The 27,793-nt window shown below is 35.6% G+C and overlaps 1 long non-coding RNA gene across 2 annotated transcripts in view; it reads right to left on the bottom strand.

Annotated features, from left to right (window-relative positions):
* Positions 1-10,876: 10,876 nt before the first annotated feature.
* Positions 10,877-27,793, bottom strand: part of LOC135202460 (uncharacterized) — a 245,324-nt gene continuing 228,407 nt past the window's right edge. For both annotated transcript variants that reach the window (XR_010311746.1, XR_010311747.1), the window contains exon 3: positions 10,877-10,924. This is a non-coding gene — a long non-coding RNA (uncharacterized LOC135202460). The remainder of the gene's footprint in view (positions 10,925-27,793) is intronic.

Genomic DNA, 27,793 nt, shown 5'->3' with positions numbered 1-27,793 from the left:
CATGTGCTTGTGTGCGTGCTCGTGATAGTGAGTGCACGTAATGTAATGTTATTTACATGCAGAATATAAAAGCACATAATTAAAGGTGCTCTTGTGAGTACAGCATTCGTGTTCGTACAAATCCGCTTTTTGAAACGAGAATAATCTTTTATATTGTATCAAAATAAGTCGAGAACATATTCGCCTTCCAGACTAAGAATGAAATAACTCTTGAGAGTGTTCGCACAACCTCATTAACAGTACATGAATTCCCTTACTGAGTTTGTAAAGCAGTTTCTTGTATTATTCTATTCTTAAACATTTTTGTTACGAATACTTTTCCCTTTTCGCCTCCATATAATTCCAGTGTGATGCCCTATTAGCACTGTATTACATATTCAAGTTGCTGTGTGATTTGTTTGTTTTATTTATCGCTTTATCCCTATCCTCGACTTCCGGTATTTAGGTTATTACTTATTCATTGCCATATATCTTCCCCCACACGGTAACTTTCTCGTCGTCTGTTCGTGCCTCCTTTTATTTAGCTTTCTCGTCGTCTGTTCGTGCCTCCTTTTATTTAGCTTTCTCGTCGTCTGTTCGTGCCTCCTTTTATTTAGCTTTATCGTCGTCTGTTCGTGCCTCCTTTTATTTAACTTGATCGTCGTCTGTTTGTGCCTCCTTTTATTTAACTTGATCGTCGTCTGTTTTGTGCCTCCTTTTTATTTAAACCTTTTCGTCGTCTGTTTGTGCCTCCTTTTATTTAACTTTATCGTCGTCTGTTTGTGCCTCCTTTTATTTAACTTTATCGTCGTCTGTTTGTGCCTCCTTTTATTTAACTTTCTCGTCGTCTGTTTGTGCCTCCTTTTATTTAACTTTCTCGTCGTCTGTTTGTGCCTCCTTTTATTTAACCTTCACGTCGTCTGTTTGTTCCTCCTTTTATTTAACCTTCTCGTCGTCAGTTTGTGCCTCCTTTTATTTAACTTTCTCGTCGTCTGTTTGTGCCTCCTTTTATTTAACTTTCTCGTCGTCTGTTTGTGCCTCCTTTTATTTAACCTTCTCGTCGTCTGTTTGTGCCTCCTTTTATTTAACTTTCTCGTCGTCTGTTTGTGCCTCCTTTTATTTAACCTTCTCGTCGTCTGTTTGTGCCTCCTTTTATTTAACTTTATCGTCGTCTGTTTGTGCCTCCTTTTATTTAACTTTATCGTCGTCTGTTTGTGCCTCCTTTTATTTAACCTTCACGTCGTCGTTGTGCCTCCTTTTATTTAACTTCTCGTCGTCTGTTTGTGCCTCCTTTTATTTAACTTTCTCGTCGTCTGTTTGTGCCTCCTTTTATTTAACTTTCTCGTCGTCTGTTTGTGCCTCCTTTTATTTAACCTTCTCGTCGTCTGTTTGTGCCTCCTTTTATTTAACTTTCTCGTCGTCTGTTTGTGCCTCCTTTTATTTAACTTTCTCGTCGTCTGTTTGTGCCTCCTTTTATTTAACTTTCTCGTCGTCTGTTTGTGCCTCCTTTTATTTAACCTTCTCGTCGTCTGTTTGTGCCTCCTTTTATTTAACTTTCTCGTCGCTGTTTGTGCCATCCTTTTATTTAAACTTTATCGTCGTCTGTTTGTGCCTCCTTTTATTTAACCTTCTCGTCGTCTGTTTGTGCCTCCTTTTATTTAACTTTCTCGTCGTCTGTTTGTGCCTCCTTTTATTTAACTTTCTCGTCGTCTGTTTGTGCCTCCTTTTATTTAACTTTCTCGTCGTCTGTTTGTGCCTCCTTTTATTTAACTTTCTCGTCGTCTGTTTGTGCCTCCTTTTATTTAACTTTCTCGTCGTCTGTTTGTGCCTCCTTTTATTTAACTTTCTCGTCGTCTGTTTGTGCCTCCTTTTATTGAACTTTCTCGTCGTCTGTTTGTGCCTCCTTTTATTGAACTTTCTCGTCGTCTGTTTGTGCCTCCTTTTATTGAACTTTCTCGTCGTCTGTTTGTGCCTCCTTTTATTGAACTTTCTCGTCGTCTGTTCGTGCCTCCTTTTATTGAACTTTCTCGTCGTCTGTTTTTGTGCCTTCCTTTTATTGAACTTTCTCGTCGTCTGTTCGTGCCTCCTTTTATTTAACTTTCTCGTCGTCTGTTCGTGCCTCCTTTTATTCCCGTCAGTCTTTATTTTGCATTGTCAGATAAATGGAAGGCGGCAGTTAGCGGATCTGTCAGTCAAGCCTCAGGATTTACGTTTCTTGCTCTTTCTGTGGTTTTGCTTTATTTCAGTTGCTCTAAGCGCAGTTTTTTTTAACCTCTTAAAGTGTGTCCGTAATAATTTTATTAATCCACTTAGTTTGTCCATGATAATTTTATTATTCTACTATAAGTTTCCACTTTAATTTTGTTCATAATGATTTTATTAACACACTTTTTTAGTTTTTCTACTTTTAAGTTTGTCCTAAATGATTTTATTAATCCACTTTAATTTTGTCCATGCTAATTTTATTAATCCACTTTAAGTTTGTCCATAATGATTTTATTAATCCACTTTAATTTTGTCCATAATAATTTTATTAATCCACTTCAAGTTTGTCCATAATGATTTTATTACTCAACTTTAAGTTTGTCCATAATAATTATATTTATCCACTGTAAGTTAAGCTTGTCTAAAATAATTTTCTTAATCCAGTTTTAATTTTGTCCTTAATAATTTTCTTAATCCGCTTTGTCCTTAATAATTTTCTTAGTTCACTTTAAGTTTTTCTGTAATAATTTTCTTAATCCATTTTAGGTTTGTACATAATAAATTTAGTAATCCACTTTAAGTTTGTCCATAATAATTTGTCAATCCACTTTAAGCTTGTCCATAATAATTTCAATAATCCACTTTTTAAGATTGTCCATAATAATTTTAGTATTCCACTGTAAGTTTGTCCATAATTTTATTATTCTTCTTCAAGTGTGCCCATAATAATTTTATTAATCCACTAAGTTTTTCCATAATAATTTTATTAATCCACTGTAAGTTTGTCCAAAATAATTTTATTAACCCACTTCCAGTTTTTCCATAATAATTTTATTAATCTACTTAAAATTTTTCCATAATAATTTTATTAATCCACTTCCAGTTTTTCCATAATAATTTTATTAATCCACTTCAAGTTTTTCCATAATAATTTTATTATTCCACTTTAAATGTGTCCATAATAATTTTAGTAATCCACCTTAAGTTTGTCCGTAATTTTATTAATCCACATAATAATTTTAGTAGTCCACATTAAGTTTGTCCGTAATTTTATTAATCCACTCTCAGTGTATCCGTAATAATTGTACCAATTTACACTAATTTGTAGTTAAAAGATGTATTAATCCACTTTATGTTATTCTGCATTGATTTTGTTGAACCGCTCTAATTTTGTCCGTAGAAATTTAATTGCTATTATAATTTCGGAATAAAACTTATCTTTTTATATACTTGTTTTACACGGAAGCTCCCCCTCCATTCCCCCAAAAACTTGACTCTCACGATACCGTTCAATTTTCATTATTGCATATCTGCAACACGTTTTTTGAACGCAGGCCACTTCAATCGTCCCCTTCCATTTAGTTTTTCCCCTGAGAATTATGGAGCCACCTAATCGTCCGAAGCATTCTTAGACATGTCAAATCAAACGCCGACCTGCTTTTATGACAGGCCAGTTGCGTTCATCTCGCGCTGCAATATTGCTTTTCTTTTTGTTTAAAGACTGATTTGATCCCCTGTAGAATTTGGGTCACTACACAATATTGTCTGGTTCCCGTTATTGGAACGTATCGCTTCCTTCGGCGCTATGGACCACTTTTCCCCTGCTTTTACTTTATTTGTTTTTTTTTTTAAAAAAAATTTTTTTTCTCTCTCCAGCCCGAGGTAGGTATAGGTAGTTGAAGTACGAGTCCAACACGAGGACTGTCACAAATAAAAGCTCATCAGCATTTCTTCATTCGTACTGTTTGCTTTTCGTTCCAGTCAGTTTTCTCAGTATATGTTAACCTTCTCTCTCTCTCTCTCTCTCGTCTCTCTCATCTCTCTCTCTCTCTCTCTCCGTACCTATTTCTCACTTATCAAGTCGAGTACTCTGTTACACACCTGTTTCTCAGCGAAACGCCAAGTTAATGCTGATATTATCCCATGTATCACATTTGCTTATCTGTTGACGTTCATCTCTTTTACTCTTTGTGCCAGAAGTTCTCCGCAGGGTTTAGAGTACAGACAGAGCATTAGTAGCTATTCCGCTTCTCCATTCTATCACTGCTTGCCCTCGTGAAAAAGGGCTGTTATTCTTTTCGGCCAGTCTTTTGGCTCTCTCTCTCTCTCTCTCTCTCTCATCTCATCTCTCTCTCTCTCTCTCTCTCTCTCTGTAAGGCGTACTGTGTGGGTACAGTGGATAGGATTCTGTTTCGGCGCGCATTCGTACTCTTTTTCATTATATATATAGTGTGTATATATATATTTATATATTTATTAAAAATATATATATATATATAATATATATATATATATATATATATATATATATATATATATATATAATTATATATATATATATATATATGTGTGTGTGTGTATGTGTGTGTGTGTTTTGGCTCGCTTTCGTACTCTTTCATTATATGTATATATATATACATACATATATATATATATATATATATATATATATATATATATATATGTATATATATATATATATATACATCTATATATATATATATATATATATTATATATATATATATATATTATGTATGTATGTGTGTGTTGGTGATTTTTTTTTAATTTTAGAAAGTCTTAAAAAACATTGGATAGATATTGTAAATAGATGCTGAAATGTAAGGACCTTAACATCCAGGAAAGGCGAAAGTGTATCTTAAATAAAGCTGAGTGTCATAGTTTGTGTAGGGGGATCGACGCACTACTGATGGGCCTTATGTTTAAGTTGATGAAGGGGCTAGATTTGTGGAAGTTGTCTGCTCATCATATACTTGCACGAATTAGTATGCGGTCACCACTGTGGTAGGTGTGAGCTGTATATGCATGTATGTATTTATGTATGTATATAAATATGTTCTGCTATTCACCTTGCGAGGACAACTAATAGAAACATTCAGAATACTGGAAGGCATAACGAAACTAGACAGTAACCAATGAACGTTAAATGAAAACCAGACAAGAAATAATGGATGGAAACTAGAACTGAAGAGATACAACACATCCCGTTGTGGGAACTTCTGTACATACAAGATATGTGACACGTGGAATAAACTGCCACCAGAAGTCGGTAAACAGCAATAGTGTGGAGAGTTTAAAAGAAAGCTTGACAAAATCATTAGAACACTGTGGATGAACTGTGGAACCTTCTCCTAGAAATAAGTGAGCACACGTTGTCTCCTCGATTGGACTAATAAGTCTTTGAGACATTCTAATCCTTGTAATTCCTTGTAACTTTTTTTCCATATAGAGTGGGTAACTCCAAGTGTTTCCTTTCCTCTTGCAAACTTCCTAAGAGGAAGGAGCTTACTAACGATGACCTCAGAGGCTCGTGTGCAGATCCTGCCTTGCGATTACCTATTCAATGCTGACCTGACCCTGCAGTTTTAAAGTTAGATAGATGGATTTGGGACACAAGTTTTTCGTAGTTTTCCTCCCACATGCTGACTGTTACTCGCTTTCTGTATCCTACGACAAAAAGATCGATAGTGAATCAACCAGCTAATTATTATCCTAAAGGGACGAATCCTTTGTTAGTTAATTGTTAAGGAAAACTATTGAGATGGCTATTTGTCCGTCCGTCGGCTCTTTTTTCTCTCCGCCCTCAGATCTCCAAAACTACTGAGGTTAGGTGGCTGCAAATTGCTATGGTGATCATCCACCCTCCAATTATCGAACATATCAAATTGCAGCCCCCTAGCCTCAGTGGTTTTTTATTTTTATTTAAGGTCAAAGTTAGGCATGATCGTGTGTCTGCTACCGCCGCTATTGGTGCCAACAACACAGGCCACCACCGGCCCGTGGCTGAAAGTTTCATGGACCGCGCCGTAGAGTTTCATACAGCAGCCGTTTATACACTGTACAGAAAACTTGATTGCGCCGAAGAATCTTTGGCCTTTTTTTTTCTTTTTTCTTTTTACTTGTTGATTTAATGATTACTTTAAATAATGGGCTATAAACTGTTGCCATCAACACGAATTCTTCCCCATTCTTATATTTTTACTTCATTCACTAGTTGTAGTTATTTATTTGCAGTCTGTTCAAAATTTAGTTATTTATTTGCAGTCTGTTAAAAATGTAGTTATTTATTTGCAGTGTGTTGAAAATGTAGTTATTTATTTGCAGTCTCCTAAAAATGTAACTAAGTTTCACCCCTTTTAAACTTCACTTATTTGTTTCTAAAAGTAAAATAACACCTATTTGTCTCTAAAAGTAAAATGATTCAGTATATTCCTTTTCAGATTTTTTACCATTCCGGGTTTTATGGACATTTTTTTTTTCCGCGTTCAAAACAGGTATTGGCGTTTGACATGACCATATTGGCTCCAGCGTTAATAAAGAGGTCGCAAAATATAATTTAATCTTTCACGGTAGCGTGCAATTATACAAGAGCATTGGCTTTTTGAATCGAGCTTTTCATGTTATTTTTTTTTTCATATTTTTGTATATTTATTGGTGCTCTCTCTCTCTCTCTCTCTCTCTCTCTCTCTCTCTCTCTCTTCTCTCTCTCTCTCTCTCTCTCACATATGAAAATATGTATATGAATATATTAATATATGTATATAAATATATAAATATATGTATATATTTATAATATATATTATATATATATATATTATAAATACATATGTATATACATAATTATATATATACATACATATGTATATTCATATACATATTTTCATAAGAGAGAGAGAGAGAGAGAGAGAGAGAGAGAGAGAGAGAGAGCGAGAGAGAGAGCACCAATAAATATACAAAAATATGAAAAAAATAACATGAAAAGCTATATGTAATATATATATATTATATAGATATATATATATATGATATATATATATATGTACATCTCTCACGTACACATACATATGTATACATATACATACATATATATCTCGTTCATACACTCGTGTCCATAGTTGCATTTTGTCTGTGGCGTGAAAACACACTTTTATTATTTGTTTGTTTTCCACGTTTATTTGTGTGTATGTTACCAAATGTGTAATATGTAATATACGCAAATATATCTACTTCCGCCATCAGCATGTTTGTGTCATGCAATGATTATACGAGTCACTTCCGGATGGCGAGTGAGCCTGATCAAGGTTATTGCTGTTGTAAAATATTGTTTTCATAATAAATATTTTTTTCATAAACACTGTTTTTGTCGGAGTTGCTCTTTCATGGCATCTTTCGTCACTGATTTTAAGTGAACAAAGAAGTCGATTTTTTAAAATAATTATTTTGCGAATTTACCAACATGTTCAAATTTTTTTAACACACTTGAAGAGGCGAAATGTCAGCTTCTCATTTCAAAATGACACTTTATTTAAAGCTAGAAATGGTTGTTGAACCTTTGCGCATGCGTGGTGTGATTGGTGCTATTCATATTTTTTTTAACTGATCGATATTTGGGCCGAGAACGTTTCATTAACTTTAATGAATAACTAGGAAGTGTCGAGCAGAGCGGTACGTTTTGAGCGTGCGTTTTTTTTTTCTCCCCGATATTATTGCGTCATGTCATTTGTTTGGGATGTGGTGTTCTTGCGTTTGAAGGTTTGTGATCTTTCTTTTATATATATATATATTATATATAAAATATATATATACTATATATATCTAATATATCTCTATATATATATAATATATATCCATATATATATATATAGATATATCTATATATATATCTATATATATATATATATATATATATATATATATATATATATATACTAATATCTATCTATATACTATATATATATGCGTATATATAAATTATAAACGCGAAAATATAGAAAGTAATTAATATATTTCAGAGACCGCTGTCTCTCTCTTCAGGTTGGTAATGAATGAGAAAAGTTACAGAAAAGGCAGTATTTATAAAAAGAGGTCCATCCACAGGTAAACCGTTTAACTAGGTCACCCCGGTTGATAATTCCTCTTTAATCTTCTTAAGCGTTGGTTGAAGGACGATTTTATCTAAGATATCTGAACCCCAAGCGCCCCTTTGCGGTGTTCATTACCTCTGTTTAATCAAGGCAGACTCCACCATATGGTTTTTGTACCAACATTTGCTGCCTTAAATTATATGTGACAAATTCCAGCTTATTCTGTGGTTATGGTTATTTATATTGTTAAAAACAGCTGAGCTCTGTTGTACTTACCTAACTGACTGTTTATGTTGTATTAATCTCTGGGGAAGTGATTTTCCTTTAAAGCTGATATAAGATTGGTCACAGTCCAGGCATGGGATTTCGTATACATTGGGGATTGGCTTTTGTTGGATTTTTATTTTATTGTTGGGTGTCTCTCCCGTCTTGTCTTGAGGGGGTTTGTAGAAAATTACGCTTGTTTTATGAATTGCTTTCTCAGCTATATAATCAGGGTACCTTAAAGAAGAAAGCTGCTTACGAATTAGTTTAAATTCCTTTTCCAGGCAATTTGAGGAAGAAATTCGTAAGGCTCTTAAGAATAGATTGCTGGCTACGCATATCTTGATAGAAATGTCATGATAACTGAAGTAGTGTATGTATGAAAGTGAGAATCTTGGTTTTCTGTATATGGTAAATTTGTATTCTGTCGTGTTTCTGATTATTAAAACATCAAGAAAAGGAGTTTTGTTGTTTGTTTCCCATTCAACTTTAAATTTGATGTTGGGCACTAATGCATTTAATTTTGAAAGGAATTCGTCTAAATTGCCCCACCTATTATTCCAAAATGTTAGGAAATCATCTGCAGCAGAGTTTAAAGGCCAGTTTAGATATTGAATAAGAAAATTAATCAACAGGATGGCTGATTGTGTGCATTCATGCATAAAATTAAGACTTTATGATATAATATCTCTTAACTATGATATTGCTTTTCTGTCAGTTCGTTTTCATTGAGTCCAAACTCCTGTTAGCTAAAACGCCGCATAATAGTTAGGCCATGAAATGGTAGCCAAAGAAAAAAAAAAAAAAAGATAAAAACCAAACTGACCTGTGCTCAGAGGTGTCATCTCAGACTGATAACATTTCGCGAGCTCGCAAGCCGAATTAGGTTCTTTGACGCTCAGCTGATTTATATAAAACTTGCCGGGCATTTGTCGATTCCATCTTTCTCTCATCATTAAGCCTGATAACACACACACACACACACACACACACACACACACACACACACACACACACACACACACACACACACACACACAAACAAGAGCTTTCAAAGATAAATGTAAAGGAAAGAGTTCATTGACTAGGGTATAAAAAATGCAACGTTTACCTGAGAGAAACATATGCGTTTATATTGCCCTGATTTCAAAGTATCATTTCTAAAGACATTCTGGGAGATATACGGGAGAAAAACAATTTACTGAAAAGTGAATGATCCTTAATTTATTGAATAGTGGACGATCCTTAATTTACTGAAGAGTGAATGATCCATAATTTATTGAGTGAATGATCCATAATTTGGGTAGTAGTGATCCGTAATTTATTAAATAGGGAATGCTCCATAATTGAACAGTTTAATGATGCATAATTTATTGGCTAATGAAAGGTCCATAATTTATTGAAGAGTGAATGATCCAAAATTTATTGAATGGTGAATGATCCATAATTTATTGAATATTGAATGATCCCTAATTTATAATTTAATGAATAGTGAATGATCCATAACTTATATGTTGAATAGTGAATGATCCATAATTAATTAGGAGTGAACGGTCCTGAATGATCCATAATTAATTGAAGAGTGAACGATCCATAATTTATTGAAGAGTGACTGATCCATAATTTGTAATTATTGAATACTGAATGGTCCTTAATTTATTGAAGAGTGAATGATTAATAATTGATTGAAGACCGAAAGGTCCATAATTTATTGAATAGCGAACGATCCAAAATTTATTAAAGAGTGAATGATCAATAATTTATTGAATAGTGACTGATCCATAATTTGTAATCTATTGAATAGTGAATGGTCCTAAATTTATGGAAGAGTGAATGATCCATAATTTATTGAAGAGTGAATGGTCCAAAATTTATTGAATGGTGAATGATCCCTAATTTGTGGAATGATCCATAATTTATTGAATAGTGAATGATTTTTAATTTATTGAATGATCCATAATCTGATAAAAAGTGAATGATCCATAATTTATTGAAGAGTGAATGATCAATAATTTACTTAAGAGTGAATAATCAATGATTTTTTTAAGAGTGAATGATGAATAATTTATTTGAAAAGTGAATGATCAATAATTTATTGAAAAGTGAATGATCCATAATTTATTGAAGAGTGAATGATCAGTAATTCATTAAAGAGTGAATGATTAATAAATGATTGAAGAGTGAATTATCAATAATTTATTGAGGTGTGAATGATCCATAATTTATTGAAGAGTGAATGATCAATAAATGATTGAAGAGTGAATGATCAATAAATGATTAAATAGTAAACGACTCATAGGTATACCGTACGTAAGTTGTTCTGAAGAGTAAGCACAACTCACCAAGTCTATCGTGACGATGAGGTCGTACTGTTGGTTCTTGGCGCCCTTTTTGCCCTTCCGCGCAGCCGTCGCCGACGACGTCGTCGTCGAGGTCTGGATTTTGGAGGGCGCTGTCTTGACTTGCGTCTTCTGGGCGGAGGGTTTGGTTCCGGGCTTGATCCCCGTGCCTGGGGCCCCAGGCTTCTGTCGGTAACGCCCGTCGCGACTGGCTCTTGGCCACCACATCAGCCGAGCCGCTCTTACTTCGAGCCTGTGTAGGGAGAGAGAGGTGAATTTTATTATTATTATTATTATTATTATTATTATTATTATTATTATTATTATTATTTTTATCCTGATTACCATCATCATTATCATTATCATCCTTATCATTATTTTTATCTTCCTGATTATCATCATCATTTTCATTCTCATCATCCTTATTTTTAGCATCCTGATTATTATCATCATTATCATTCTCAGAATTATCTTCATCCTTATCATTATTTATATCATTATCATTATCATTCTTGTTATCATCCTTATTATTTTTTCATCCTGATTATCATCATCATTATCATTGTCATTATCGTGACCATCCTTAGCATTATTTTATCATCATCATCATTATTACCCATCGTCTTCATCATCATTATCTCTACCATCCTCATCGTCATCATCATTATCACCCATCTTTATCAAAATCATCATCATTGTTTTTATCAACAGTGTCATTATCAACCATTAGCGTCATCACCATCATCATCATCATCATCATCAATCATCATCATCATCATCATTATCATCGTCATTATAATTGTAATAATCATCATACTCATCATTATTATAAATATCATCATTATCATCTTTCTTTCCTTATCATCATCATCATTATCATAATTGTCATCATCCGCATCATCATCATCATCCTCATCATCATTAACATTATAGTTATCCAAGCGGTTTGGCGTCTATTGCAAAACTTACTCAGAGGGGAAATGATTTCGGTCACGAACCATTTGGGATAGTGGATGTTCCCTCTGGGGGATAGTTTACGCAAAAGATATATGCCTCTTCCAGAGAGTGGGTTGACGTCTTGGCAACTCCTTTTGGAGTTTTCTTGATTGCAAGGTTGTGGGTGCTTTTAGATCCGTGGATTGTTAATTTGATTCACAATTTTAGCCCAGTGATTAGTGGTGATTTCCTCATGATGCAGGGCAGTAACGTAATGTAAATTTTTTTAGGTAACTTTGAAAATAAAATAAGACAATCAGTATACATACTTGTGTATATTATATATATATATATATATATATATATATATATATATATAATATATATATATATATATATATATATATATATATAATATACACATGTATGTATACTGATTGTCTTATTTTATTTTCAAAGTTACCTAAAAAAATTTACATTACGTTACTGCCCTACATCATGAGGAAATCACCACTAATCACTGCGCTAAAATTGTGAATTAAATTAACAATCCACGGATCTAAAAGCATATATATATATATATATATATATATATATATATATATAAATATATAAATATATATATATATATATATATATATATATATATATATATATATATATATATATATCCTTCTTATTACTTACTAACTTTTTCTTCTGTACTCAAATTGGCTATTAAAAACGCGCCAGATGTGGGATTCATGTCAAAAACGGGGTATTTGTCAAATTGAATATATTATACAAAATGCAGTACAAATTGGAACTTGTCGATTATGTTTAAGATCCAGTTTGTACTGCAATATGTAGAATATATTCAGTTCGACAAATACCACGTTTTGACATGAATCCGCCATTTGGCGTTTTAATAGCCAATTTGAGTACAGCAGAAGAAAAGTCAGTAATAAGAAGAATAGAGAAACCTCTATACAAAAATAAACGCTGCAGAAATAGCCTTTATTTTCAGTAAAACCTGTATTATTATTTCTGGGTTTTGTTTTAGTTCATTATTATTATTATTTTTATTTTTTATTATTATTATTATTATTATTATTATTATTTTTTTTTTTTTATTTTTTTTTTTTTTTTTTTTTTTTTTTGCTCTATCACAGTCCTCCAATTCGACTGGGTGTATTCATCGTGTGGGGTTCCGGGATGCATCCTGCCTCCTTAGGAGTCCATCACTTTTTCTTACTATGTGTGCCGTTTCTAGGATGACACTCTTCTGCATGAGTCCTGGAGCTACTTCTTAGCCTCTAGTTTTTCTAGATTCCTTTTCAGGGATCTTGGGATATGCCTAGTGCTCCTATGATTATGGGTAGATTTCCACTGGCATATCCCATATCCTTCTTATTTCTATTTTCAGATCTTTATACTTATCCATTTTTTCCCTCTCTTTCTCTTCAACTCTGGTGTCCCATGGTATTGCGACATCAATGAGTGATACTTTCTTCTTGACTTTGTCAATCAACGTCACGTCTGGTCTGTTTGCACGTATCACCCTATCCGTTCTGATACCATAGTCCCAGAGGATCTTTGCCTGATCGTTTTCTTATCACTCTTCAGGTTGGTGCTCGTACCACTTATTACTGCAAGGTAGCTGATGTTTCTTGCACAGGCTCCAGTGGAGGGCTTTTGCCACTGAATCATGCCTCTTTTTGTACTGGTTCTGTGCAAGTGCCGGGCATTCACTTGCTATGTGGTTTATGGTTTCATTTTTCGTATTGCACTTCCTACATGTGGGAGAGATGTTTTTATTTTATTTCCGTCTATCGTACTTTGAACATATCTGGTTCTTAGGGCCTGATCTTGTGCCGCTGTTATCATTCCTTCAGTTTCCTTCTTTAGCTCTCCCTCTGTAGCCATTGCCAATTGTCATCGCTGGCTAGTTCTTTAGTCTGTCTCATGTATTGTCCGTGCATTGGTTTGTTGTGCCAGTCCTCTGTTCTGTCTGTCTTTCTCCTGTCTCTGTATATTTCTGGGTCTTCGTCTACTTTTATTAGTCCTTCTTCCCATGCACTCTTTAGCCACTCGTCTTCACTGGTTTTGCGATATTGCCCCAGTGCTCTGTTTCGATGTTGACGCAGTCCTCATACTTAGTAGTCCTCTCCCTCCCTCCTTCCTTTCGTGTTATGTATAGTCTGTCCGTATTTGCTCTTGGGTGTAGTGCTTTGTGTATTGTCATTTGTTTCCTGGTTTTCTGATCTATGCTGCGGAGTTCTGCCTTCGTCCATTCCACTATTCCTGCGCTGTATCTGATTACTGGCACTGTCCCATGTGTTTTATGGCTTTTATCATATTTCCGGCGTTGAGTTTGACTTGAGTATCGCCTTGAGTCTCTGCATATATTCTTTCCTGATCGTGTCCTTCATCTCTTGGTGTTTTATATCTCCTCCTTCCATTATTCCCAGGTATTTGTATCCTGTCTCATCTATGTGTTTGATGTTGCTCCCATCTGGTAGCTTTTATCCCTTCAGCTCTCGTTACTTGCCTTTTTGTATGTTGACTAAGGCGCATTTTTTCTATTCCAAACTCCATTCTGATGTCCCCCAGATACAATCCTTACAGTCTGGATTAGGGTATCTATTCCTTGATGCTCTTACCATACAGCTTGATGTCGTCCATGAACATCAGATGGTTGCTTTTGTTTGCCTCTTTTCTTGAGTTGGTACCCGGCATCCATCTTCTGTAGTACTTTTGTCATGGGAATCATGGCTACTACGAAGAGTAGTGGGGACAGTGAGTCGCCCTGGAAGATCCCTCTCCTGATATTAACCTCTGCTAGTCTTATTCCAGAGCTTGTAAGTATTGTATTCCAGTTGGCGCATTGTATTTTTTGGGAAGGAAGCTGATGGTATTTTCCTCTGCCCCATATATTTTCAGGCATTCTATTAGCCATGTGTGTGGTATCATGTCGAAGGCTTTCTTATAGTCTAATCCATGCCATGCTTAGGTTGGTTTTCCTTCTCCTACTGTTCTTCATTACCATTTTGTCTATCAGGAGCTGGTCTTTTGTGCCCCTACACTTCCTTCTGCAGCCTTCTGTTGGTGGGGATGGTGTTTGTGTCTCCTCTAGGTAGTTTGTATAGCCTTTCACTGATGATACCTGTTAGTAACTTCCAACATTATTGGTAGGCAGGTGAATAGGCCTGTAGTTATGGCTATATTTCCCTTACTCTTGTCTTTTTGTACTAAGGATGTTCTTCCTGTGGTCATCCATTTGGGTGCTTGGTGATTTGAGATACAATGCTGGAGTTGTTCTGCTATTCGTGGGTGTAGGGGCCTTGAAGTTTTTGAGCCAGTATCCATGGACTTCATCGGGACCTGGGGCTTTCCAGTTTGGCATTTTCTTTAGTTGGTGTCTGACTGTGTCTGTCGTGATGTCCTGTGAATCTTTGTTTTATTCTCCCTGTTTCTTCTTCTTGACTTCCTGGAGCCATGTTGCATGTTTGTTGTGTGATACTGGATTGCTCCATATGTTTTTCCCAGAGTCTCTTACTTGGTTCGGCTTCAGGAATTTCTGGGTGGTTGTCTTCCCCTCTTAGTTGGCTGTATAGTCTTTTCTGGTTGGTTCCGAATAGTTTGTTCTGTTGGTATCCCTTATTCCTGTTCATGTACCGTTGGATCTTGTGTGCTTTGGCCTTAAGCCTCTGTTTTACATCTTCTATTGTGTTGTTTAGTCCCCTCTCTTGTACTTTGTATTTCTCGTTGAGTTCCTCCCTTGTTTCTTGCTTCTTAGCCTTTTTTCTGCCATCTCTTTCAGTTTACTCAAGTCAGATCTCATCACCATGATTGCTTTTCCAGGCGCCTTTTCCAAGGAGGTTGCTGTTTTGGTTTCTTTTGGGTTGGTTGTGTTCGAATCCCCATCAGTTCTGCTACTAATCTTGCTCCTGCATATGTCAAGTTATTTGTTTCTGTGATACTGTGATACTAGTGACCTCACTAGTTTTCTCCCTTAATTTCTTGGTGTTGTAGGCTTTCATGGAGGGGATCTTTGTTCTCTCTGTATCTGGGTCCATCCATTGTCTAATCTTTTCTACCCATTCCGTCCTCTCTGTTACTTCGTCGGTGTTTCTTCGTGTGTCGTTGTTTGATACCTCATCCTCCCTGTCGTCTTCTGTGGCATCGTCTCTCAGTTCGTCTTCGTGTAATTCGTTGTTGTGTGACATTTCCCTTTCCAGTTCTTCTCTTTTCTGTTGGGGAGAGCCAGTTCTTTTTCTTTATGTTCCTTACTTGGTCTGCCAGCCTCTGCTCTGTTTGGGGGGTGTTATTCCTCTCATTCCAGATGTTGACCAATCTTCTTCTATATCCTCTCTCCGTCGGGTTGCTTCTGATGTAGCATCTCCATATTTCCTTATTTTCTTCTCTTGTCCATTTCTTCCTTTTTGCCTCTGTAGCTCCAATCTCAGGCTGTTGATTACTGTCGTTGTGGTGATCAGTTGCTGGATGACGACCTCCAAGTACCTGACCGTCTTCCCCTACAATTGGGTTGAATACCTGGTTGCCGGACGAAGCTCCTCTGTTGCCAGAGGTTCCATTTACGTCGTTGTCGTTTATTCCTTCATTTCTTTCCATCATTGCTGAGTTTTGCTATTTAACCCATAGCTGGACCCTACCCCATCAGGGATAGGTACTCATTTACAGCTGAGTGGACTGAGGAAATTATGGTAAAGATCCTTTCCCAAGGAATCAACGCCGAGGAGAGCGGTCACCCATCCAACGACTGCCCAGCCCCAGTGTTGCTTAACTTGACTTAAGTCTATTGACGACCTAACCCACTCCTCCACGGCGCCACACATTATTATTATTATTATTATTATTATTATTATTATTATTATTATTATTATTATTATTATTATTATTATTATTATTATTATTATTATTTGGTTTAATTTTAGTCCACTTTTGCCATTGGCGTATACCCCAAATAGACGCCAGTAAAAGAGAATAATCTGATTCGCAAACTTTATTTATTGTCAGGGAAAACAAAGTCGTGTGTTGGCATACTGCTTTCCCTGGCTAAGCAAAACATTCTAGCCCTAATGTTTTTAATACAGTGACGAAATCCGTCGTGCGACAGTTCCCCTCTGCCTTTGCAGAATTAGTACCGCCATGCGTTTCTCCTGTTGAAACTCACAAGGTTTGTTGCGTTTTGTTTTTGGAGAACAAATTGTTACTGGACTCGATTTAATTCATATCTGGGCCGTGGTACATTTTAACTTTTCAAGCCAAAATAGTCCCATCCCCTCCTTTTTTTTAATATTCATCTCGAGGGAACGCGCCTGTCTGCCTAGGATTTGGACAATAGGATATATTTTGCTTCTTGATAATTCTTCATTTTGTTGTGTTTTTTGCATGAGGTATATATATATGTAAATATCTATTTGTATATGATATATATATATATATTTTATATATATATATATTATATATATATATATAGTATAAAAGGCCCATTAAAACACACTGGGATAAAACTAAGGACTATATTTCGGTGGACTAACTTCTACCCTTATATATATATAATATAATATATATATATAGATATATATATATAGATATATATAATATATATATATATACGTATATATATAGTATATATATATTTATATATATATATGATATATATATATATACACATATATATATATATATATATATATATATATATATATATATATATATATATATATATATATATATATATGTATGTATATATATATATATATATATAATATATATATATATATATATATATATATATATATTATATATATATATATATATATCTATATATATATATATGAGAGAGAGAGACTGACTCTACCTTGGATAAAGTTACCAGTTACCCAGATCTCTTTAGCGTTACTGTTAATATATTTATTTGAAAGATGATGACATACGCATGACTGTTGCATGATGAGGTGTTTTCTGGCGTATGCATTTTTAGATATTCCTTAAGGTTTCCCATAAATTGAATAACTGTATGAATTGCGTGGAAGAACCCAATGTCCTGACCGTTATAGATTTCAGGTAATAATATTAACTATGAAATGGCTACTTTTCCGGGAATTTGCAGACTAGTTTTGATAACATATATTGCTTTTTCTCCTTAGGGCGTTAGTGCCGTCAGTGCACCTCATGTGATGCACTGTAGGCATTACTTAAGGTTCTTCGCAGCACCCCTTCGGACCTTAGCTGCAACCCTTTTCATTCCTTTTACTTGACCTCCTTTCATATTCTCTTCCATTTTCCTTTCCAACCGCTTCTTAACTGTTTAGTCATAGTGTAACTGCGAGGTTTTCCTCCTGTTACAGCTTTGAAACCTTTGTATTATCAGCGCTGAGTGACCTCATAAGTCCCAGCGCTTGGCCTTGGGCTAAATCCTATATCCTACCCGTATATTGCTTTTTATTCTTATTAACGCGTATACATTCTTATTACTTCTCGAATTTGCAACATATATTTCAAAACCATAAATCGCACAAACATGAACTCCATTGCAATAAGATTTCCTCTTGTTTCTAGTCAGTATCTGATTTTCTCTTTCACGAAGAAGTAAGTATGACCGTTTTTCAGTTGTACAGCTTTTTGTTTCTTTGGCTTTGCGATGCCTGACGGAAGCAGGTAATACTGGGGAGGATACAAGCAACGGTTGGATAAAAGCAATACAAGATAGAGTAGAAATTGAAAGGGTGTCACCGAAGTTGAAAATAGTTGGAAAAAATGTTGCTTTGGGCAGAGAGAGATACGAGACGGAGAGAGACGATGAGAGAGAGAGAGAGAGAGAGATACTCATACGTATGTGCACGTATATATACACAAACTTTTGTGTGTGTGTGTGTTTGTGTGTGTAGCAAAAAAGCGAGAGGGAGAAAGTGAGAATCGAATGGATTTTACATCAGGAGAAAGAGTGTGACAGAGGACAAATGGCAGTGGAAGAGAGGGACGAAGTGACAGTAATATTGGCAGAAGAAATGATTTATTCGCCAATTTCATCGTTTTATTTGAACGTTAATTTTTGGCAACGTCCCTCTCCTGGTTTCTTTGTGCATCCTCTCTCTCTCTCTCTCTCGTCTCTCTCTGTCCTTCTCTCCTCCTCTCTCTCTCCTCTCTTTCTCCTCTCCAAGTTCCTGGCTCTTTCCCTCCTTTGTGAAGCCTTGCTTTGGTCTCCAGGATTAGGTTTTACTCCGCAGTTTTTTCCTGTCTGTCGCATCTCCCCTTCTGTGCATAAACTTTGATCTCTCTCTCTCTCTCTCTCTCTCTCTCTCTCTCTCTCTCTCTCTCGTCTCTCTTCCTCTTCTCTCTCTCTCTCTCTATCTGTGTGTGTCGTCAGCGTTTCATATTTTGTCATTTTTGCAGCTATACGAGTTCGGTGTACAGGATATTTTTTGGTCGGTATTTTCTTTTTAAGTTATTGGCAGTTGGGCCTTTCAGGGAAAATAAATGGTGTCATTTCAGGTCTTATTTTGTGATAGATAACTGTTTGTAAGTGGGTTGCGATCTATTTGTTTTTTAGGAATAGGATTTGGTCAAGTAAATAGGAAAAGGACTTTAGAAGTGAAGTAAAATATAGTTGAAAATCAGATACAAACTAAGAATAAAATTTGTTACTTCATACATAAAGTATACACCTATATAATAAGGACTAAAAAGGACGAAGAAAGAAGAGTATTAATTTAAGCAGTTTCTGAATTAAGGAGCAGCATCCAGCATCCATACCACTTCACTGTAGCTTTACTTAAGAAGCCAGACTCTGGCGAAGGCCTATGCAGCACGGACTAGGTACCAGGAAGAAGTTCCCCGTAGGCATTACTTAAGAGTCTTTGTAGTCCCTTTCGTTCCTTTTACTATACCTCCTTTCGTATTCTCTTTCTTCCATCTTACTTTCCACCCTCTCCTAACAATTGATTCCCGTTTACACCTTTCAAACCTTTCACTGTCAATTTCCATTTCAGCGCTGAATGGCCTCATAGGTCCCAGTGCTTGGCCTTTGGTCTAAATTCTTTATTCAGTTTAATCCAAGAAGAAATTGTGGTCTTGGTTTTGAAATATATATTTTTTTAATTTACTTCCTTTCAGCTGATCGCCTCACAAGCTGTTCTGAGTTGTTTTACGAATAATAATAATAATAATGATAATAATATTAATAATAATAATAATAATAATAATAATGAAACCTTCGTCCTTCAGGCATATTTCATCTTATCCTTAAGTTCTTGCAGAGACATGTTGGCTGTCCTTCAGTCTTAAAAAAATATAGGTTGGAAGGATTTGGGTGTTGGCGCTGGCAGACGTGGATTGATTGAGTGACAGTTACCCTGGCTTCGAGGACCCCGAGTGCTCCCTTGCTTATTTGAAGGTGTTTTAGAGAGGGGGAACGAAAGAGAAAGTTTTGTCTTTCAATTCTAATTTCATTTCACGATTTTGTGTGTCTTGGCTGTCCTATTTTTAGTACTATAAATTTTGTCCTTTCCAGTAAGGGACCCCGTAAGGGGGTAGTGCCGTCAGTGCACCTCATTCGGTTCTTTGCAGCGTCCCTTCGCCCCCTAGCTGCAACTACTTTCATTCCTTTTACTGTACCTCCGTTCATATGCTCTTCCATCTTTCTGTCCATTCTCTCCTAACAATTGTTTCATAGTGCAACTGCTTTGAGGTTTTCTTCCTGTAACACCTTTCAAACCTTTTACTGTAAATTTCCGTCTCAAAGCTAAATGGCCCTAGTTGCCCCTCCCCCCCCCACCCCCCTAGTGTTTGGCATGATACCAAAAATCTATATAATTCAAATAAAAATCAAGCATGGGAATTTTAGATTAGTCATCAAAAATGTCTAGCGTTAGATGTAATGGAAATGACTCGTCTGTACATCCCACTTGAGCAATGATCAATCATAATTACAGAAACACCTTATCATCTGTTCTCGTCGCTGTGTGGTCTCAATATCTGCACGGGATGTATGTGCAGGAAATTGAGTGTTCATTTGGTACAAAGAAATCTGCCTGGTTTTATACCTCTTGGTCGGAGATTTTTAGTACTCGAAAAATCTTATATATGTATATATTATATAAATATATATAATAATATATATATATAATATATATATATATATATATATATATTATATATATATATATATATATTTATATATATATTATATATGTATATATATATATATATATATATATATATATATATACATACATACATATATATTCCTTATCCTCTGCTCCTAGATATCCATGCTTTTTGATCAGGATACCATACATTTGAGTAAGTATTTATTTCCGAGGGTGAAAAGGCTTCCTTTTCCCAGGCAGGATGGGGCCATTCGCTTTTCCGTATCTTTGAATATTTAATTTGCTCTTTGTATTGCTGTTGAATGTTTTATTTCAGTATTTTTCCAGTATATGAAAATCATAAAACATCTTATATTATCGTAGATTAGAACTATCGTTGACTTCCAGCAGATGCTGTTTTATTTTTTATTCAACTTTTTATTTAATCTTCAGGTTTCAAATGCTTTGAAGTAGAGTAAAATCAACAGGTGTTTAAGTATCGTGTCAAAAATGCGTGCTTTACAAACTCAGCCATCCAATTTTTCCCCCATTTTATTACGTATGCAATCAATTTGATATTCATGACGTCATCACTACCTCTATTTGCTGAAGGTTCATTTGCTTTCATCTCGAAAGCTTATAAACGCATTTTGAAATAACTTTATTTTTATTTACTGACTTCGTCGAGAGGCCTGTGAAAGGTCAGATTTCAAGTAAATATTAGTGTTCTTTGTTTTTATTACTTTTTCTATTTCATAATGAACACAAAAGTTTAAATTCTCAGTATTTGGCCTCATGACGTCATATTGTAGAGGCGTGGGTGGCTGCTAATAAAACAATAACAATTCCTATTGGTTGTTGAAGTCGTTGGGTCATATTTTTCCCTTGGGGTCAGTGAATGTAGACCTTTATATTGCAGGGTAAGAATTATGTTACGGTTTTTGTTTGTTCGTTTTATGAATGCACATTGCATTAATAAGAAATACTTTACGTTATCTTTATCTTTAATGTTTTAGAAGGAATGTTTTCAGAATTGTGAGTCGGGAAAAGTTGATTGTTTTTAGGGAAGGGTTCATCAAGTCTAGAACTGCTTGATGAATACCTACGTAATACCAGTTGTTATTTGGTATATATTAAAATTATGATGACGTCATGACGTTTAATGTGTCCTTTAGTCATAGTATGAAATTTTTCAAAGACTGGAATTGTTTTTTTGCGTGCTTTTTATTTTGTGTGTGATATTTTGGCATGTGTCATTACAATGAAGGAAAACCATCGATCTAAAATAAATGCTTCAAGCTTGGCATATTTCATTTAGTTCTTCGCTAGACGAGTGGTTTCCGCGCTCGGCTGCCAATTCGGCGGTCCCAAGTTCGATTCCCGGCTCGGCCAACGCGGGATCAGAGGAATTTATTTTTGGTGATAGAAATTCATTTCTCGATATAGTTTGGTTCGGATCCCACAATAAGCTGTAGGTCCCGTTGCTAGGTAACAAATTGGTTCCTAGTCACGTAAAAATTTCTAATCTTTCGGGCCAGCCCTAGGAAAGCTGTTCATCAGTTCAGTGGTCTGGTAAAACTAAGATATACTTTTTTTGGGGGCATATTTCAGGTCCCTGTATTTTTCAATTGAATTTCAACGGAATCGGACTTATTTTGCCATTTTCGGTGATTATGATTTTTTTCTGATGCATTCTATTCTTTTCAGAATGTAAATATTTTTGCAATTTTCTTTTGTGCGACTCATTCAGAAACCTGTGCGCATTCACTGAAACGGGATACGGTTCCCAAACAGCGGGAGCCGTATTGATCTTTGATTATAGATTTTATTAGGACGTCATCAACAGCCACAAATGTTTGGCCAGATTTGGGTCAGACCTAATGCTATGGGAAAGCTGATTTCGACGAATAATACTAGATTACTTAAAGCGATGGCGTTTGCCATTTTACGAGGGATCTCTCTCTCTCTCTCTCTCTTCAAAATCTCTCTCTATCTCCAATCTCACTCTTCCGTCGATCCTAATCTCGTCATCTTCTCTCGTCAATCCGTCTAACCAGGACTCTGCTGATGTTACGATAGGTCTGTTCTGCATTCGAGGTCATTTGCTTGTTTTCAGATTCATACCCCCCGCCCTTTTTACAAGCATATTTGTATATCACAAAGGATTTGCCCCATTTTGTGTACCGTATTCGCGGTCATTTTCTTGTTTTCGGATTTATTCCTTTTTCTTTTAAAGGCATATTTGTATTTTTATAAAGGACCTGTTACTTTTTTGTACCTTATTCGGGGTCATTTGCTTCTTTTTAGATTTATTTCGTTTTTAGATCATCGTGTTTTACAAAGGATCTGCAATTTTGTAATACCATATTCGGGGTACTCGTATTTTACAGAGGGTTTGATACTTTTTCCAGCCTCTTTTAAATTATTGGTCACTCAGACCTAGCTACAACCCATGTTTGCCCCCCCTCCTGAATTCTTAGGTCCTAAGGTCTGTTGCAAGGTCCCAATCAAGGGTGACAAGATCTTTCAATTTCTAAGTCTCTGTGCAGTTTGCGTGGTCTACATTTCCTAGCAGAGCTACGCTATGATTCCTTTTTAGATAAGTTAAAGTCGTAACTGGGATGATATACGGATGATTTTTCATCGTATAGGAAGATTTGGGGGGAAAAGTATCATTAGAAGTATCATCAGTGGCATGTATGAATGAAAAGCTCCACCAAGAGCACATGAAGATAAGTGACGAGTTCTTCTGTGGACTTGGGAAGCTGAGCAAAAGTTTTATCAGCGGCATTGAAGGGCGTCCGAAAAGATTATTTAGAAGAGAAATTAATTATCTTATCATGGATATTGAAGGATATGTAAAAACGGTCTGTTGTGTTCGTTTATATAATTGTGTGTGTATGAGAGAGAGAGAGAGAGAGAGAGAGAGAGAGACAAAGATGTTTGTTAAGGAGGCGGAAGGATAAGTGTTGCGGAAGTCTAATTAGGGAAGTAAGTTGATAAGAAACTCTTGCGCGTAATTACCGAAAGAGAGGTGAAAAGATAACGCTGTCAGAGTGACTGGGACTGAAGACGAAGTTTGATGAGGGAGATGTGAAGAAACAGTAAAGAGAAAGTTTATCGAAGGTGGTGGGTAGAAGAGAGGCGAAAATCTAGAAGAACGAAGCACGGATAAGTCGAGATAAAGAGTCTGATTTAGGAAGGCAGAAAAGGATCGGAATGAATTGAGAGAGAGTCTAATTAGCCTAATGCATTGTTTGCTCATTTTCAGCATATTACTTATTAGGTCCTGGATCTCTCGGAGTCAACTTCCTGATTAGGTCTTAAGTCGTCCAAAATTGTTTTTTTTTTTTTCTGGTTGATTAAACCTAAGAATTTTATATTATCATCAAATCTTCTTTTATTTAATTTTTTTTTTAATAATTGGTAGGTTCTGTATCGGAGTTCAGAGAGAGATTCCTTTTTTTTTATTATTATTATTTATTAATCGTCAATCTTGGCCTGTACTCCATTTCATTCTGCTCGTCATCAGTGGTTAATCTTCATTTTTATTGCTGTTAATTTGGTTATGGTGTGATTTATAGCTTACACTTACATCTCTTGTTCTGTACAGAGCCCAGTTGGCCTGGAAACTTCGTATCTTGATCTAGCCCAGGTCTGAAGAAACAAGTGGATAAATGTATAAGGAAGAACTAGATTTAGCCATGACATAATTTCAATGGTTATTTAATATTTATTTGACGCTCTCTCTCTCTCTCTCTCTCTCTTCTCTCTCTCTCTCTCTCTCTCTCAAAAAAAAAAAAAAAAAATAAAAAAAAAAAAAAAAATCCCATTGTGCCAAAATTTCTTTGTCTTTCTCATACATAAACATTCTTATTCTTATTGTGCCAAATTTCTGTCTCCCTCTATCTTACATAAAATTTTTTACTCTAGTTATACCAGACTTATCTCTCTCTCTCTCTCTCTCTCTCTCTCTCTCTCTCTCTCTCTCTCTCTCTCTCTCTCTGTCATTATGCTAAAAGTTCTCATGCACAAACATTTTAACCCTAGTATGCAAAACACATTCTCTCTCTCTCTCTCTCTCTCTCTCTCTCTCTCTCTCTCTCTCTCTCTCTCTCTCTCTCTCTCTTCACACACACACACACTAGATCCCAGACACAGCACACAGCAACATTCAAATGGAATTCAGTCTGGGTGAATATCGTCTCCTGTCAGTTTAGACATTTCATGTATTTTATTTGACTTTTTCTTCGTTTGTCTGTTTTTGACAGAAGAATAGAAATTTAAGTTAGATGCTAGGGAAGTCACGTAAAACGAGATGCAGCGGATTGTACATTGGCTGAAATAAACTGTCAGCTCTGAATTGTTCATTATTATTATTATTATTATTTTTTTTGGTTTATCACAGTCCTCCAATTCGACTGGGTGGTATTTAGTGTGGGGTTCCGGGTTGCATCCTGCCTCCTTAGGAGTCCATCACGCTTCTTACTATGTGCGCCGTTTCTAGGATCACACTCTTCTGCATGAGTCCTGGAGCTACTTCAGCCTCTAGTTTTTCTAGATTCCTTTTCAGGGATCTTGGGATCGTGCCTAGTGTTCCTATGATTATGGGTACAATTTCCACTGGCATATCCCATATCCTTATTTCTATTTTCAGATCTTGATACTTATCCATTTTTCCCTCTCTTTATCTTCAACTCTGGTGTCCCATGGTATTGCGACATCAATGAGTGATACTTTCTTCTTGATTTTGTCAATCAACGTCACGTCTGGTCTATTTGCACGTATCACCCTATCTGTTCTGATACCATAGTCCCAGAGGATCTTTGCCTGATCGTTTTCTATCACTCCTTCAGGTTGGTGCTCGTACCACTTATTACTGCAAGGTAGCTGATGTTTCTTGCACAGGCTCCAGTGGAGGGCTTTTGCTACTGAATCATGACTCTTTTTGTACTGGTTCTGTTTATGGTTTTCATTTTTCGTATTGCACTTCCTACATATGGGAGAGATGTTATTTCCGTCTATCGTTCTTTGAACATATCTGGTTCTTAGGGCCTGATCTTGTTCCGCTGTTATCATTCCTTCAGTTTCCTTCTTGAGCTCTCCCCTTTGTAACCATTGCCATGTTTCATCGCTGGCCAGTTCTTTAGTCTGTCTCATGTATTGTCCGTGCATTGGTTTGTTGTGCCATTCCTCTGTTCTGTTTGTCATTCTCCTGTCTCTGTATATTTGTGGGTCTTCGTCTACTTTTATCAGTCCTTCTTCCCATGCACTCTTGAGCCACTCGTCTTCACTGGTTTTCAGATATTGCCCCAGAGCACACTGGTTTTCAGATATTGCCCCAGTGCTCTGTTCTCGATGTTGACGCAGTCCTCTATGCTTAGTAGTCCTCTCCCTCCTTCCTTTCGTGTTATGTATAGTCTGTCCGTATTTGCTCTTGGGTGTAGTGCTTTGTGTGTTGTCATATGTTTCCTCGTTTTCTGGTCTATGTTGCGGAGTTCTGCCTTCGTCCATTCCACTAATCCTGCACTGTATCTGATTACTGGCACTGCCCATGTTTTATGGCTTTTATCATATTTCCGGCGTTGAGTTTTGACTTGAGTATCGCCTTGAGTCTCTGCATATATTCTTTCCTGATCGTGTCCTTCATCTCTTGGTGTTTTATATCACCTCCTTCCATTATTCCCAGGTATTTGTATCCCGTCTCATCTATGTGTTTGATGTTGCTTCCATCTGGTAGTTTTATCCCTTCACTCCTTGTTACTTTGCTCTTTTGTATGTTGACTAAGGCACATTTTTCTATTCCAAACTCCATTCTGATGTCCCCAGATACAATCCTTACAGTCTGGATTAGGGTATCTATTTCCTTGATGCTCTTACCATACAGCTTGATGTCGTCCATGAACATCAGATTGTTATATTATTATTATTATTATTATTATTATTATTATTATTATTATTATTATTATTATTATTGTTTTCTCGGTGATATATCTTTTTTCTGACGTCTATTTCTCGTAATTTTTTTCTGTACCAGAAATAGAAGTAAGAAAAAAGAAATACTACCGAGAAAATATAATCAGCAAGGTACAAGTCTACAGAGGTACAACCCAGATTCCAGTAACTTACTGTAATAGACTAATAATTTGTATTATTATTATTATTATTATTATTATTATTATTATTATTATTATTATTATTATTATTAATTTGTAAAGTTGGTTTAATTATTTTTTTTATTATTGCACCTTTTTATGAAGTACGATTAACTTGAATACCATGCTTTTACCAAATAGAACCCATGTTGGCAATAAGATAGTGAATGGTAGCCAATGAAAGCTTAATTATTGCTATGGATTTCTTTTGATGCCATATGCTTAGACTCCAGAGCTTGGTGGCAAATGAAGATATTTGTGACTCATAAATTAGTGTTCGTTCAGTCGGTTTACTTGGTATTACGCTGGATTTGCGTTATTTACAATCGTTGCGGTTGAAATATCAGAATTAATTAAGGCTTCAAAATTGACCAGATAACTTGAAATTATTTATCTGAAGAATGCAGTATTGCAAATCGTGTTGTTTCCTAGGTACAATGTTACAAACTTGATTGATTGTTTTTATGAAACACTTTGATGGGTCCTTGCACTTATAGGGAGTATTTTAATAAAACCTAAAAAAATTGAATTAGTTGCAATAAAACACTAAAAGAAAGTCGGCTAATTGATATTGGGGAAAACTGAAACTACAATGAAATATCCTACTCAAATAATAATTACTTAATACTGGACAGAAATAAATTGTCCCTTTTTTGAGGAAAGAAAAAGAGAACTTGGAGATTAAAAGTCTAATACTAAATAAAAATTAATTACACTTTTGATAATTCAGATGAAAATTACACACGGACGCTCAAAGGAGATTATGTAAAGTGTTCCAGTGTAATAGCCATTTAGTTAATGAAATTAAAATGTGCAACACATTTAATAATAGATATTGCGCCGAATACAATTCCCTGACATGCTCAGAATGATTAGTCGGTGTCCATACGTAAGCTTCTATGGAAGAGAGAGAGAGAGAGAGAGAGAGAGAGACGA

Source organism: Macrobrachium nipponense, chromosome 30 (genome assembly GCF_015104395.2).
Source record: "Macrobrachium nipponense isolate FS-2020 chromosome 30, ASM1510439v2, whole genome shotgun sequence".
Lineage (NCBI taxonomy): Eukaryota > Metazoa > Arthropoda > Malacostraca > Decapoda > Palaemonidae > Macrobrachium > Macrobrachium nipponense.
The sequence above is the reverse complement of the archived record's forward strand: the minus strand, read 5'-3'. Positions and strand labels throughout refer to the sequence as shown.